At 35.8% G+C, this 13,325-nt stretch overlaps 1 protein-coding gene across 13 annotated transcripts in view; it reads left to right on the forward strand.

Annotated features, from left to right (window-relative positions):
* Window positions 1-13,325, forward strand: part of CNTLN (centlein) — a 332,812-nt gene that overhangs the window by 179,055 nt on the left and 140,432 nt on the right. The window lies entirely within an intron of this gene.

Consider the following 13,325-nt stretch of genomic DNA (forward strand, 5'->3'; position numbering starts at 1 on the left):
GGGCTTTTTTTTGGTGAGGAAGATTGTCTGTGAGCTAAATCTGTTGCCAATCTTCCTCTTTTTGTTTGAAGAAGATTGTCCCTGAGTCAATAACTGTGCCAGTCTTCCTCCATTTTGTACGTAGGATGATGCCACAGCACAGCTTGATGAGTGGTGTGTAGGTCCATGCCTGGGATCCAAACCCAGGAACCCCAGGCCACCGAAGCAGATTGCGCAAACTTAACCACTATGCCACCAAGCCAGCCCCTCATTATCCAGTTCTTGATGTTTCTTCTAAGAATCTTATGTTTTTCCCTTTGTTTAAACTGCTTTACTCATTGATATCTTATTAACATTTTCACCTTTCATGAGAAAATCAAATAGAGAGAATACCTAAAAGTCAGCTTTATAATTTATTAAAAATTCTAAAGAGATGTTTGGTAAGGAAAAAAGATGTTCATTTTTTATTCATTGAAAAAGTTTTACTAGTTATGTTTGTTCACAGTTTTATAGATAATATGGAGTTATTATACTCAATATCAATAATTCATTTATATTTTCACTTGATATTACATTTTTCTAGAAATCATTTAGTTCTCATCTATTTTCCTAGAATCAGAATCATAGAGTTAGAAGGAAACTTGGAGACCTGCAGATGTGCAGATCTGCAACCTCCCGACCACTAGCCTAAAAGGATTCAGTAAGAGGGAATGTATCTGCTCCAATTGAAAGATTATTCATTTGTCAAAATCAAGATACTATATTTACTAGAGAACTTCAGTACCTCATTAGAAAAATGCAAATAAGGTTGATATGACAGGATTTCTTCTTATTTAACCTTACTACAGTTTAATTGTTACCACTATACTTTTTAGATGTTGACAGTTTATATTTAATAATGAACAATGTTATACTTAATGCATTTATAATTGTTTTAATATACCACTCATCTGACAGTTGTCCTCATTACTTTTGTTCCAGTTGCTCTTACTTAGGTCACTGGTGACTTGTGAAGGCCAATGTTTGAAACCTTATATTTTACATCATTGATTTATATCATATTTCAAGCTTGCTCCTTTATTGGCTTCTGAAACATTGGTTTTCCCCTGTTTACCTCCTATTTTTCTTGCCTATATCTTTTTTGTCTCTTCCACTGGAACTTATTACCATTGACTCCTTAGTTATTGGGATTCTCTAAGACTTTATCCTTGATTTACTTTTTGAAAATAATAACTTTATTGTTTTTGGAAAATTATATATACTTATAAATATTCAAGAAATAAGAAAGAATAAAAAGAAGAAAGCAAAGCAAAGACTCCTAATTCACAAACACTTAAAACTCAAAATTTCAATATTAAATAATTATAAAATCAAATATCTCTTAATACTTATAGAAAGAAGCCTAGAGTGATAAATTGTGTGAAAAGAAAACCATAATGTATGCTATTTTTAGAAAAGATATTTACATATTATTTTATTTTGTAGCCAACCAAATAAAAAGAAATACACGTAAAAGTAAAGGAACTTTTGAATTTTGGGTAAATGTTTCATTACTTCAAGAGATACTAATTTCTATAAGTTGTCTCTAAGACTAAGAAGAAAGGTTCAAAAGATGTTGAAGATGGAATTACTTTGTATTTTTTAAAGTATATATTAAAAATTAACATCTTGTCATGCGTGATGACAAAAAAATCATTTTTACAGAACATTTCGTTTCCCCATGTGTTGAATTTTTTTCGTTAAAATATCTCTTAATTTTATTAAAGTCTATAATCTTCTACATTGCAACAATGATTTAGTCAGTTTTAAAGTCTAATTTCTACATATAATGGGCTCAGTACTCAGCACTTTTTTTAAAGCCATTGCCTTTGTATTCATGAATTCTTCATTTTGATGTTTTTTTCATGGTTAGCCGGATAAAATTCAAAGTATGTTTTTTGAAGAAGGAATCAAAATAGCCGTGTTTGTAAGAGCTTGCATGTTTAAGAATGTGTTTCAACAGTCTTTCTAGTCGAGGGGTGAATTGGCTGGGTATGAATTTATTGAGTCACACTCTTCTCCCCTCAGCAATTTCTAGATATTACCCATTTTTAGAGTAGACAGTTGCTGTGAAGTTGTATTATGAAGAAACATGTGATTTCTCCTCACTCCTTGCTTTGGATGTGACTTGCTTTTGCCATGTGGATGCCTGAATTTTTGATGTTCCAAAATTTAAATAGAATATGTCTTGACATACTTTGCTCTAAATTGTATTTGCTTGGATTATCTATACAATTTATTTGTCAGTAAAGATCTTCCTTCATTCCAAAGAAAGTTTTCTTATCTATTTTTGCATATTCCATTTTTTATACTCTAATTCAAGGACATCAGTTGTCTTTAGGTTAGATTATTTTTTGTTTGACTTTCATATCTATTTTCTTCTAAATCTTTGTCTTTTTCTTTTACATTCAGTTTATCTCCAGACTTTCCATCATCAGTAATTTAATTGGTAGCCATGTATATTCCTTCCTTTTTTCTCTCTAATATTTCTATTAAATATTAATAGACTTTTATTAAATCTACAATGATGTTTTTTGGTTCTCAATTTATTGCATCAGCTCTTCAAATTCCCTCTTTATTTCCTTTGGATGTCTTATTATCTCTTTTTTGAGCTCATATTTTATTAAATTCAGAGTTTTGATAAATTCTTCTTTTTCTTTAAAAGTGGTTTCTTCCAGGCTGGATTTTAAATCTGTATTTTGTTAAATGTCCAGTTCATTGTGCTACCATAGAGTGTTTCCTGTTCTGGAAGGGGTGATTCCAAGGATTCAAACTGTTACCTGGCTTTAATGAGGAGTCTTAGATGTAGCCAGCCTGGTGGTTCTCATCTTTCTCTACTAAGAACCTTTTCTGCTGCTCTTCATTTCTTTCTATAGATCTAGATTTACACGTGGTATCATTTTCTTTCTTCCTGAAGGACTCTTTTTTAATATTTCTTATAGTGCACATCTGCTGGTAATGAATTCTTTCAGCTTTTATACACCTGGATTAAAAAATCTGTATTTTATCTTCATTTTTGAAAGATATTGTCAGTAAGTATAGAATTCTGCATTGGCAATTATTTTCTTGTTTTAGTACTTTAAAAAATTTACTCCACTAACTTCTGACTTAAATTATTTCCAGTGGGAATTCTGCTGTCATTCTTACCTTTTTTCAACAGTATATAGTGTGTCTTTTTTTGTTACTCACTGCTGCTGGGAGCAGGAACTAGTCTTGGGTCTATGTGAGCTTCGGAGAATGTTTCCCTAATATTTGGGTGGTTCTTTCTTTGAGTTGTTTACTCACATTCATGTGCTGCTCAGTACTTAGCTGAAGACTCAAGGGGGACCCTCTCTAGATCTTCAGAGCTCTCCCTATCTCTGAGCAGATCTTTCTTCTCTGGCACTTTGCCCTACAAACTCTAGCTTCCTTGGCCTCCCTAGACTTTGGGGTCTGTCTCTTCAATTGAGGAAGATCACCAGACTCCGTTTAGGCACTCCATTTCTGTGCTGTGGCCTGGAAGCTCTCTCTAGGCAGTAAGCTGGAGCAGTCATAGGGTACACTTCATTTTTTGCTCTCTCTGAGATGACTGCCTTGTATTATCTTATGCCCAATGTCTAAAAACCATTTTTTCATGTACTTTGTCTAGTTTTTTATTTGTTCCATGTGGAAGAGTAAATCTGGCACCTCTATCTTTTATTGTCATTGAACATGTTTTCCCGTCATTAAAGTCCAAAATCTATATGAATAGTAAGTAACCTCTCTCCATGTGCCAGATGTATATTTCTTGTTTCCTGCTACTTGTTTTTCCCTGGCTATTCTTGCAACTATTTTAAAAGTTAAGTCTTTCCTTCAAAAAAAGCTCATTACCTTTTCTCTCAAATCAGTTCCACCTCCTCTAAACCTCCCACATGAACACCTTACTCCTCTACCACACTAAATTTCTCTTTAATGAAAATTGCAATTCATAGTATAGTGAATCTTTAAAATAATCCCAGAATATCTCTGTCAGGAGCTCAACTCAGCTGGAGAGAACTGAGCTGCCAGGTATCCAAGTGGCTGATTTAAGATAATAAGCCAAAGTAAAAGAAATAGTCAAGGCTTTAATCACTTACTGTATAAGCAAGAGGCTAAAGTGGAGAAAGCGCCAACTCCTCCTGTTCCATTTTCCCCCATGGAACTGCATGCCAGTTGAGGATCAGATGGATCCGCACAGACTTAGGGGTTGTCTCACTGCCAAAGGAGCCCTGAACAAAAGTCTCCTGCGTTTTTATTGACCTCAGTCTTGGGAGAGAGAGAAGGGGGAGGGCCAGGAGAGGAAAGGTACTGAGTACTGAGTTTGAATGAAGAAAAGTGTCTTCAGGATTACCATCTCCCCTAACCACCAAATATGTTGGCAGAGGCACCTGAAGAAGGCCTTAGCCAAAGGGTCCCCAATAAGGAGGGCTCTCAGAGGAAGCCTAGTGGAGGCACTGAGGCTATGAATACAGATATGCATAAAAATGTAGTTGGCCATGGGGAGCTGAGTCCTTAACTGTACTCTCTTCAGGGACTGTAGTCCATTGACTGCACCAGGTCCGGTTGGGGAGGGAGCTTTCCTGTATGAAGCATGCCAGGTAAAGAATGTAATTACCTCTAGTCTGGCCTGAAAAGTGACATATAGGATTTGACTGGGATCAGGAATCCTTCATCTTTACTGCAGATGCACAAGTATGTTCATAAAACCACTGTTTATGGTATTCTTCATTGAAAGCCAAAGGTTTGTTTATCAACCAAAGAATGCAACAAACAAACAAGTGTGGAGGAGGAAGAAATTTTCCTCTACCCTTCTAGATTCTTCTGGCTGGTCTAAGAATTAAATTGGCACGTGATGGGTTAATAGGAGAAACTCAAATTTACTTTTGTATGTACAGGAATACATACATTAGAGAGTCAGAGACCTCATATACATGAGAGGTTTGAAGACAGAAAGGTAAAATGAGGTATTCATGCCATCTTGAGCCAAGGAATGGGATAGGGGCCTGAGGCTTCAGAGGGGAAGAGAGTAGTTCACATGACAATAAAAAGAGCAGATGCTCAGTAATTAGATATTTGCCCTGCCATACAGATAAGTCATAAAAAGTTATCTCTCGTAGTAAATCTTCTTGTGGGAAAGGCCTCCAATTTAAATTCTTTAAAGGAGAGGTAAAAGTTTTTCTTGAGCTCATAGATTCTCAATTAACTTCAGTTCAAAATAATCCGTGAGCCAAAGTGGCACAACCTGGGGAAGCCTATTCTGAACCCCTCTAGTCCCGCCTTTGAAACTTCATAAATTTCACCTTCCAGAGGTTGGTTTGGTAGATTGCTCCAACTCATTGAATCAGTCTCTCAGTTTAGAGAATAGGTTAGAAAGTTCAGTTAAACAGTTATGTACAGTTTCAGGAGACATTCTTGCAGGTGGGATCCCAAAGTTAGGCCTGTATTGTGTAAGCAAGTAATCAGGTATTTAATAGGAGACATTTCTATGAAACAAAGGAAAACAAAGATTAATAATGGTTGGAGCAAATTATAAACCAGTTTCTGAGGTTAAGGGGCAGCCAGTCAAGAAGATTTCTAGATGTCAGGGTCAAATCATCTTTTGCACTTTGACATGTCTCTGATGATGTTATAGGTTTTCAGGTAAACTTTCTAAGTGGCTTACATAACAGTAGGCACAAAGATTGTCTAAACATGGGCATGGGCTGTTGTGCTGACCTCTCTTAAGTTTATGTCAAATTATTCAGCCTCTGTTTGCAGGTCTTTAGGGAAAAGAACACTTTTAGTTTTCAATGATTTCAAGTCAAAAAGATGGGAGAAAATTGTTTATGGTAATTTGGAGGTCTGTAGCCAAGTATCGGAGCAAAATAGAAGAATTTAGGATACAGTCTGGTTTACAGATAGTGAATGAAAGCTTAAAAGACAGTGAACAGCACTAGAATCTAACATCTACAAAAGTGTGTGATAGTTTCTATTGAAACATAATTTTTCTCTCTAAGATCACCCTCATTTCTACCAAAGATAGCCAAATTAAGTCTAATTTTTTTGCAAAATAAGTTCAATAAACTTGACCTGTGATTTATATAAATGCATCAAGAATAGTGATTAACCATATAGGAAGCTCTTTTAAATATGCTTTGCTGGAACTTTCCATAAGGAATCTCAGATTGAATTTTTGAAAGCCCTCTTGAGTCTGGGAAAGCCAAGCCAAGGACTATCATCAGACTTTGCTAGCAATACGTATAGATTTGAGTGAATTGCTCTCTTCTCAGAGTATCTAAAATATCTGGAGATTCCTGAGCCTGCCAGGAAGTGATCTTTCTTACTCACCTGGTAAGGCTGCTGGGAACCCTGTAACCAAGGTCTGAGGCTGTTTTTCCAGGATGTTTTATTGGCTCCATAAAATCAATCTTCAGTCCTTAAAGCTGTTTAGTCATATCTGAGTCTATGCATGTCTTTCTCAAATATGACTTCAGTCAAAGCCTTGGTAGTATAACCAATGTTTCCCAATTGTGTCCTGCTACAAAGAAAGCAGATTCTTATTGAACTTATGCAACTAAAAATTTTATCATGAAAATAGGAATACTCACAGAGAGTTTCCAAATTCTGAAGTGATCGGGTAGGAAGAAAAAGATATGTTTCAAGTTTGCTTATAAAGGTATAATTTACCAATTCCTGTAGTCATAGTTAGCTTAGGAGAAATAAAAATTTTCTTATATCCGGGAAACAAAGGATTAAAAAAATATTTCAGATAAAAATCATAAAAATTGTGATTATATTTATCACTTCATTCAGTCCTATGTAATTAATTCATGTTGATCTTGTTTTTTCGTTAGCAGTTCTATGAAGCCATCAGTTTTTCCATTAGAGTTCTGTAATTTCTTACCCAGTTCAATGGTATGATCTGAAAGTTATCAGAAACCTGTACTTGTCAAAAAGTGCTTTCTATGAATCTTCTTGAAGTTGAAGTATTTTTGCAAAAGCATCAGAGTAAAACAATAACTGTCTCTAAATGGCAAAAGACAGCATTGTAATGCATCTGAGAAAGAAACTTGGTTATTTTTATGACATACAACATTTTAAGATAACGAGAATTACAAGTGATAAAGGTATACCAGGGCATACCAGAACTTTTGAAATTATGTGTAATTTCTAGGACATTTATAGTAATACCATTCACCCATACGATACAACCAAAGAAAATTTATCATCTTTTATTTGATAATGTTACCCATGAAGTTTAACATACCAAATAAGTCTAATTAGTTTAACATCTCTCTTTTTATAAGGAGAGAAAACAGATCTTTTTAGGTTCCAGGGACCCTCTTTTTGACCTATTTCCAGGTCAAAAAGACTTCATTTAGAATTTGATTTTGGGAAGTTTGTCAAAAATATCAAAGAGGGCAACACAGAAAATTATTTTGATCAAACATAACGTCTTTGCTTTCCTTTTATAAGCTCTTATCAGGAGCATGCCAATAGTACAGGAAATCTTTATCCTCTTTAAAGATGAAGGAATATTAAGTTTTAAATTTACATAAGTACATTATTGATATTAATACTTATTTTTGAAACCCTTGTAATACAATTCAGCTTTAGCCAGGTTAATTACAGAAGGTAAAATTCTCTCTCTCATTCATTCCATTCTGAAATAACCAGGACAAAATTACTTTCATTTCCCTTAATGAAAACACATCTCCATACCTCACATCCTTTTTTTTCTTAGTGTGGCACAAAACATGTTCATTGATAGACATGAATATCTTTAGTTTCTCTGTAAAAGGAAGCCAAAAGTAGATAGACCTGTGTTCAGTAATTAATGCTTCAGTATTTTATCTTATTTAGAAATGATCTAAATATACACAGAATTTCTGTCAATCATCTATCATTATCAATAGCTGTCATTTAACTTAGCAAAACTCTAAAGTTTCAAGTAATCAAAAAGATTCTGGAAGCTTTCTTTAAATACATATACCATGAAACATAATTATTGCTAAAAAGTTCACCTAAAAACCTTTTATCTTACTTAGATTTATTTAATTTACTTCTTCCCAATAATTATATTTAGATTACTCACAAAAATTTCATGAGATATTAGACAAAGTCAGCCATCGTTCTAAGTTATTTTTCTTTCACTGACAAATTTTGTAACACAGATATAATGAACTTATTTGACTAATAAACCCAGGTAGAATAAAAGTTGTATGTCTACATTATATTCATTGCTGATAACTCTAAAGACATGCCTATTTAATTAATCTAACAAACTTAAACTAGCTTTAGTACTGAATATTTTCCCAGGTTACATGAACCTGAAAGGCACTTGGGCTAGTTTTCATTATATTTCTGAGAACTTTAAGAATATTTAATTTATAAGTGCTCAATTTTAAGCTAATTAAATAGAGCTCTTTTACAAATTAATTTTGGCAATACCATCTGGAGGTAGAAAAATATCACATATATATAGCATACATTCATAGACATACACAGATAGGCAGATGCAAGCAGAGTCCTTAAATAGCTTTTGTTTTAAAATTTTATCCACAAGGTGGGTATAATAATGTAAAACTAACTAGTTAGTAAAAGAACAGTTGGATCAAAACTGTTTCTGGCAGATGGAATAAATTAAGGTTGCCTGCTTAGATGGCTAAAGCTTTTTCTACTAATATTTGTGGAGAAGACACTTAAGATTTGTATTTGTTCTTGGCAAGTAATCTTATAGAAGCTGTGGGCTAGATTTTGGGCAAGGGTTCTTCTATAGCTCTTTGTATTTTTAAAAGACCTCCTGTTCCTTTTTTCTTTCCTTCAGTCTTAGGAATTGGGGATGGTCTCGATAAGATTCCTGGAGAGATTACAAGCCTTTTGAGGTAAATAGAGGAGGTTTCAGTATTGGTCAAAAAGAATGGGTGGCATCTGAACTGCCTTTAGAGCTGCATTTCCAGTCTTGCAAAGATTTATAATCTAGGGACAGTTGCTCTCAATTCCTCAGGAGTTGGGTTGTAACTTAAATGACATACATCATAGGTTGACTTACCCATCCAACTACTTCATTCCTAATTTGCTTCTTTCCCTCCTGTGTACTTAGTTTTATTTAGATGAGGGAAGAAGGCCTAATAAAATTCCTATCAGGCTGTGAATATCACCTTCCAGTTTCTGGCCAACCTTTGAGCATAGAGCTACTAAAAAAAATTCTTTTAAATATCTTGCCAGTTTTTAGCTAGGACAAACAGTAAATATTCCTGGCAGTATTAAACAACTCCATGGACCCAAGAGGCATCCCCAAAGGTTGTTACCTTCCCAAGATCCAGTCACTCCTAAAGATGGACAAAAGAAAGGCTGACAGCCTGCATGTCCCAGGCAGGCAGAAAGCCAAGCCCAGCCCTTAGGACACAAAATGAGACAAGCAAGAAGGCAATAGCTATTCCTGGTAGGGAAAGGGTCAATAACTAATGGGTCTGGATTTGGAAAGGAAGGGACAATGTTAAATTTTATTTTTCTCCCTTGGCTGGGCACTATAGAATGGCCACTGATCTTTTAATTCTTTTCTGTATTTGGTAGGATCTTCTGAAAGTGTAGGAAAAAAGGCTTTATAATTCAAAAGATCTGCTGCTGTCCAGAGGACATGAATTCACTGGGCAGAGCTGGGGCGGGGGGTGATCTGGGATATAGCTGCAAAAGATATTGCATAGGAAGGCCTGAAGCTGACAGAGCCTGATTATAGAGTCCAGCAAAGCAACTCCTACTGCATGTCCCTGGTGCTTCTGCTAAATTCATTTTCTGGCTTTCACCATTTACATGAATAACCTGTATATTCTTAGAGATTAGGCTGGAGTATTTTCTGTAAATCTTGTAGGAAAGTTAAAACAGGCAGATGGGGCCAGATTTTAAGAAGAGGATTTTATGTTGGATTTTTATTTTAAGTCTAATTTTCTGTTCTTTTATCTTGTTAGGGAGTCCCTAAGTCTAGCTGTTACATTATTTTTTTTTCCTTAAATGCCAGACAATTGTATTTTGAAAGTCCTGATTTTTCTTTTTTACAATATCTGCAAATGTCTGAAGGCAAATTGGAAGGGGTCTGAGTGGATTTTAATTTTTGTTCTAATTTCTGTCCTTTCAACTTATTAAGGGAGTCTCAGTGGCTAGCTCTTATACAAATATGAGAGATATGAGAGCTCTCTAAAAGTTTTTTCCAATTTAGAAGTTTTTCCAATTCAGAGGATCTATTGTCTGGCTATTGATGAGTAGGATCCTATTAGCCCAACTCAAACCAATAAGCCTTTTTATAGTTTAACCAAGAACACAGGAGGTGTTCCACAAGAGAGTGCAAAACAATGCAGCCCTCACAAGATCCAGACAGTTCACTCTGAGTTAGCCTAAGACTTTTGAGGGGCACTGTTTTTAAATAGCTGTTCCAAAATGCAGGGAATCACATTTCCCCCCTTTTTGAGTAGAATAGGTTTAGATTTCCTTAGCCTGGATCCATAGCCTGTTCGGCTGCCTGCCAGATGCATATGCATCCTCTGGCTGGCAGAGAACAGAAAACAATGACCCTCTCTTGGAGGAAAAGTACTCTAGAGTACTTTAGCAAAGTAGTCTATCAAATTTACCAGGGTTGCTTAAGCCTAAGAAACTAGTTCCACAAATATTCTCCTGCTAATCTAAACTTAGGAAAGAGAGAAAAAGACTCTTACTACTCTTGCTTTCAGTAGACCCTGCAATGGCAGAGATCCAGGAGAATGATGGGGCAGGAAGTCTTACTTTCTGCTGGTGTTTGTCAGATGTCCCAGGATCTGTCAGCTGCAGCAGCCTCAGAGGGATCAGAGTGCAGCCAGGGAAGTTTATCCTGCTGACTATGCCAACTGTGGGGAGGAAGAAATTTTCCTCTACCCTTCTAGGTTTTTCTGGCTGGTCTAAGTATTAAATTGATATGAGACAGATTAACAGGAGAAAATCAAATTTAATTTTGTATATACGGGAACCCCACATACGTGAGAGACTCAGAGACCTCACATTCATGAGAGGTTTGAAGACAGAAAGGTAAAATGAGGTATTTGTGCCATCTTGAGCAAAGGAATGGGCTAGGGGCCTGAGACTTCATAGAAGAGGGTAATTCTCTGGATGATAAAAAAAGAGCAGATGTTCAGTAATTAGATGTTTGCCCTACCATACAGATAGGTCATAAAAAGTTATTTCTGGCAATAACTCTTATTATGGGCAAGAACCCCAATTTAAATTCTTTAAATTCTTAAAAGTTTCTCTTGAACTCTCAGGGTCTCAGTTGCCTTCAGCTCAAAATAATCCACATGCCAAAGTGGCACATCTTGGGGAAGCCTGTTCTGAATCTCTTCCAGGCAAACATGAAAACTCATCCATAAACAGCAGGAAGCCTTTATTTATTGCTTGTAAGTCTGTGAGTTGGCTAAAGCAACTCTCCTTGCTGCAGGTCATCTGATCTATCACTGTTTCAGGCTGCAAGTCGAGTTAACTTCTGCTACATGTGTCTGATTCTTGGCCACAAAGAGACAAACATGCAGAGCCTCTTAGGCCTAGATTTGGCACTGGCACGTTGTAACTTCCACCCACATTTCTTTGGCTAAAGTAAGTCATTTTATTAAATATTGCTAGCAACAATTACTACTATCAATATGAGTTTCTGTGGAGGATTGGGGGAGCATATGAGACTTTTTTAGGCCCTCACCCATAGTCTTTGTAGAAGTCCTTTTGTCTAGCTGAAAGGATCTACTAAGCATCACATTATTATTTTCCAAGATTATTAAGAACAGTCATGACAACCAAACCCATTACTGTCAATGTCTTGGATTTGACCTTTATCCTGACAATGATTCAGTGGCTCCTTCTTTGATATGATGCGAAACACTTTCATTTTCCAACCCGAAAGTACTGGAACATAAGTACTTCTGTATGCCTATGGCCATTTCCTTTCTGAGCTCAGTTCTTTCCTTTAGTACCTAGTCAAGTGCAGCCAGCAACAACCAACTCACACTATCAGCATTCTGCGTTGAAACTTCCTTACTCAATATTATAAATTCATTAGCTGCATTTTTTGTCTTCCATGTTTTGCCAGATGGCAGTTTGCCAATTGTTTGCCGCTACATACCATGGTCACCATTTTCTCAGCCTCCTGTAATGTATTTTTTTGCTACTCACCACCCAGTCCCAAAATCAATCCTGCATAATTTAGGTTTTTATCATAGCAGCACCCTGCTTATAATTACCAATTTCTGTGTCTGGCAGCTTTTACTATAGAATGAACAACCACAAAATCTCAATGGCATACAATAATATACATTTATATCTTGCTTCTGATTTCTGCAGATCAGCTGGGGCAGATGTACTTCAGGCTACGTATTGGGTTCACACCGTTCCACATGTCTCAATCTTGGGGCCCAGGCTGAAGGGGGCAGTGACTGCCTGGACATGTTCTTTTCAAAGCAGATATTGGAAACTTCCAAGGGGAGAGAAGAAACACACTTAAGTTTTAGGCTTATAACAGATACATACTCATTTATACCTACATTCCTTTAGTCAAAGCAACTCATATGGCCAAGTTCAACACCTATGGAGCAGGGATCTGTACTCTTCCCGTGAAGGTAGAGGAGGAGGGAGTAAGCATTTGCTGAGTAATACACTACCGTAGCATGATATAAAAGTATAAACTAATGAAAGAAAGTATGCTAGGGCTGTTAGTAGAGGTCGCAAATATATGACTTTATAGATGGTCTGGCTCAATCTAGGAAATAAAGCATCTAGGATGGAGTAAATGGATTATAAATTTCAGGTTAGCTTTAATAAATATTACTTTAAAAAACCCCAAACACTGGTACTTTCATAATAGTTGGGTAGCATACAGATTGAACTTAGAATTTCTGGCAAGTATCTCAAGTTTACTTACTATTAAGACAAGATTGTGGGCAGATGCATACCAAAAGAACCTGACCGAAAAATCAGGCCTTGAGATATGGTCATCCTGCTTTAACTCATGGGTGAGTCAAGGGAAAACTTTCAACACATTCAGGTTTTTTCAAATGAAGCCAAAAATTCTTCAAAAGAAGTAAAATTATCAAAATATCACTTACTTCTTAGAATAATTAACATTAAGTAATTCTTTATGGCCATAATTTAATTACATATTCATTAAAATATTGAGACTATACTTAAGCACCTAAAAATTTAAAGAGGATAAACAAAAAGTTTCTAAACCTTTGCAGTACATTTTATAAAGAAGGGGAGAGTCAGAGTGCAATTTTGTTTTATACCACGTATAATTGCTGTCTGATCCAGCATAAGAGGGT

Source organism: Equus asinus, chromosome 23, assembly GCF_041296235.1.
Source record: "Equus asinus isolate D_3611 breed Donkey chromosome 23, EquAss-T2T_v2, whole genome shotgun sequence".
NCBI lineage: Eukaryota > Metazoa > Chordata > Mammalia > Perissodactyla > Equidae > Equus > Equus asinus.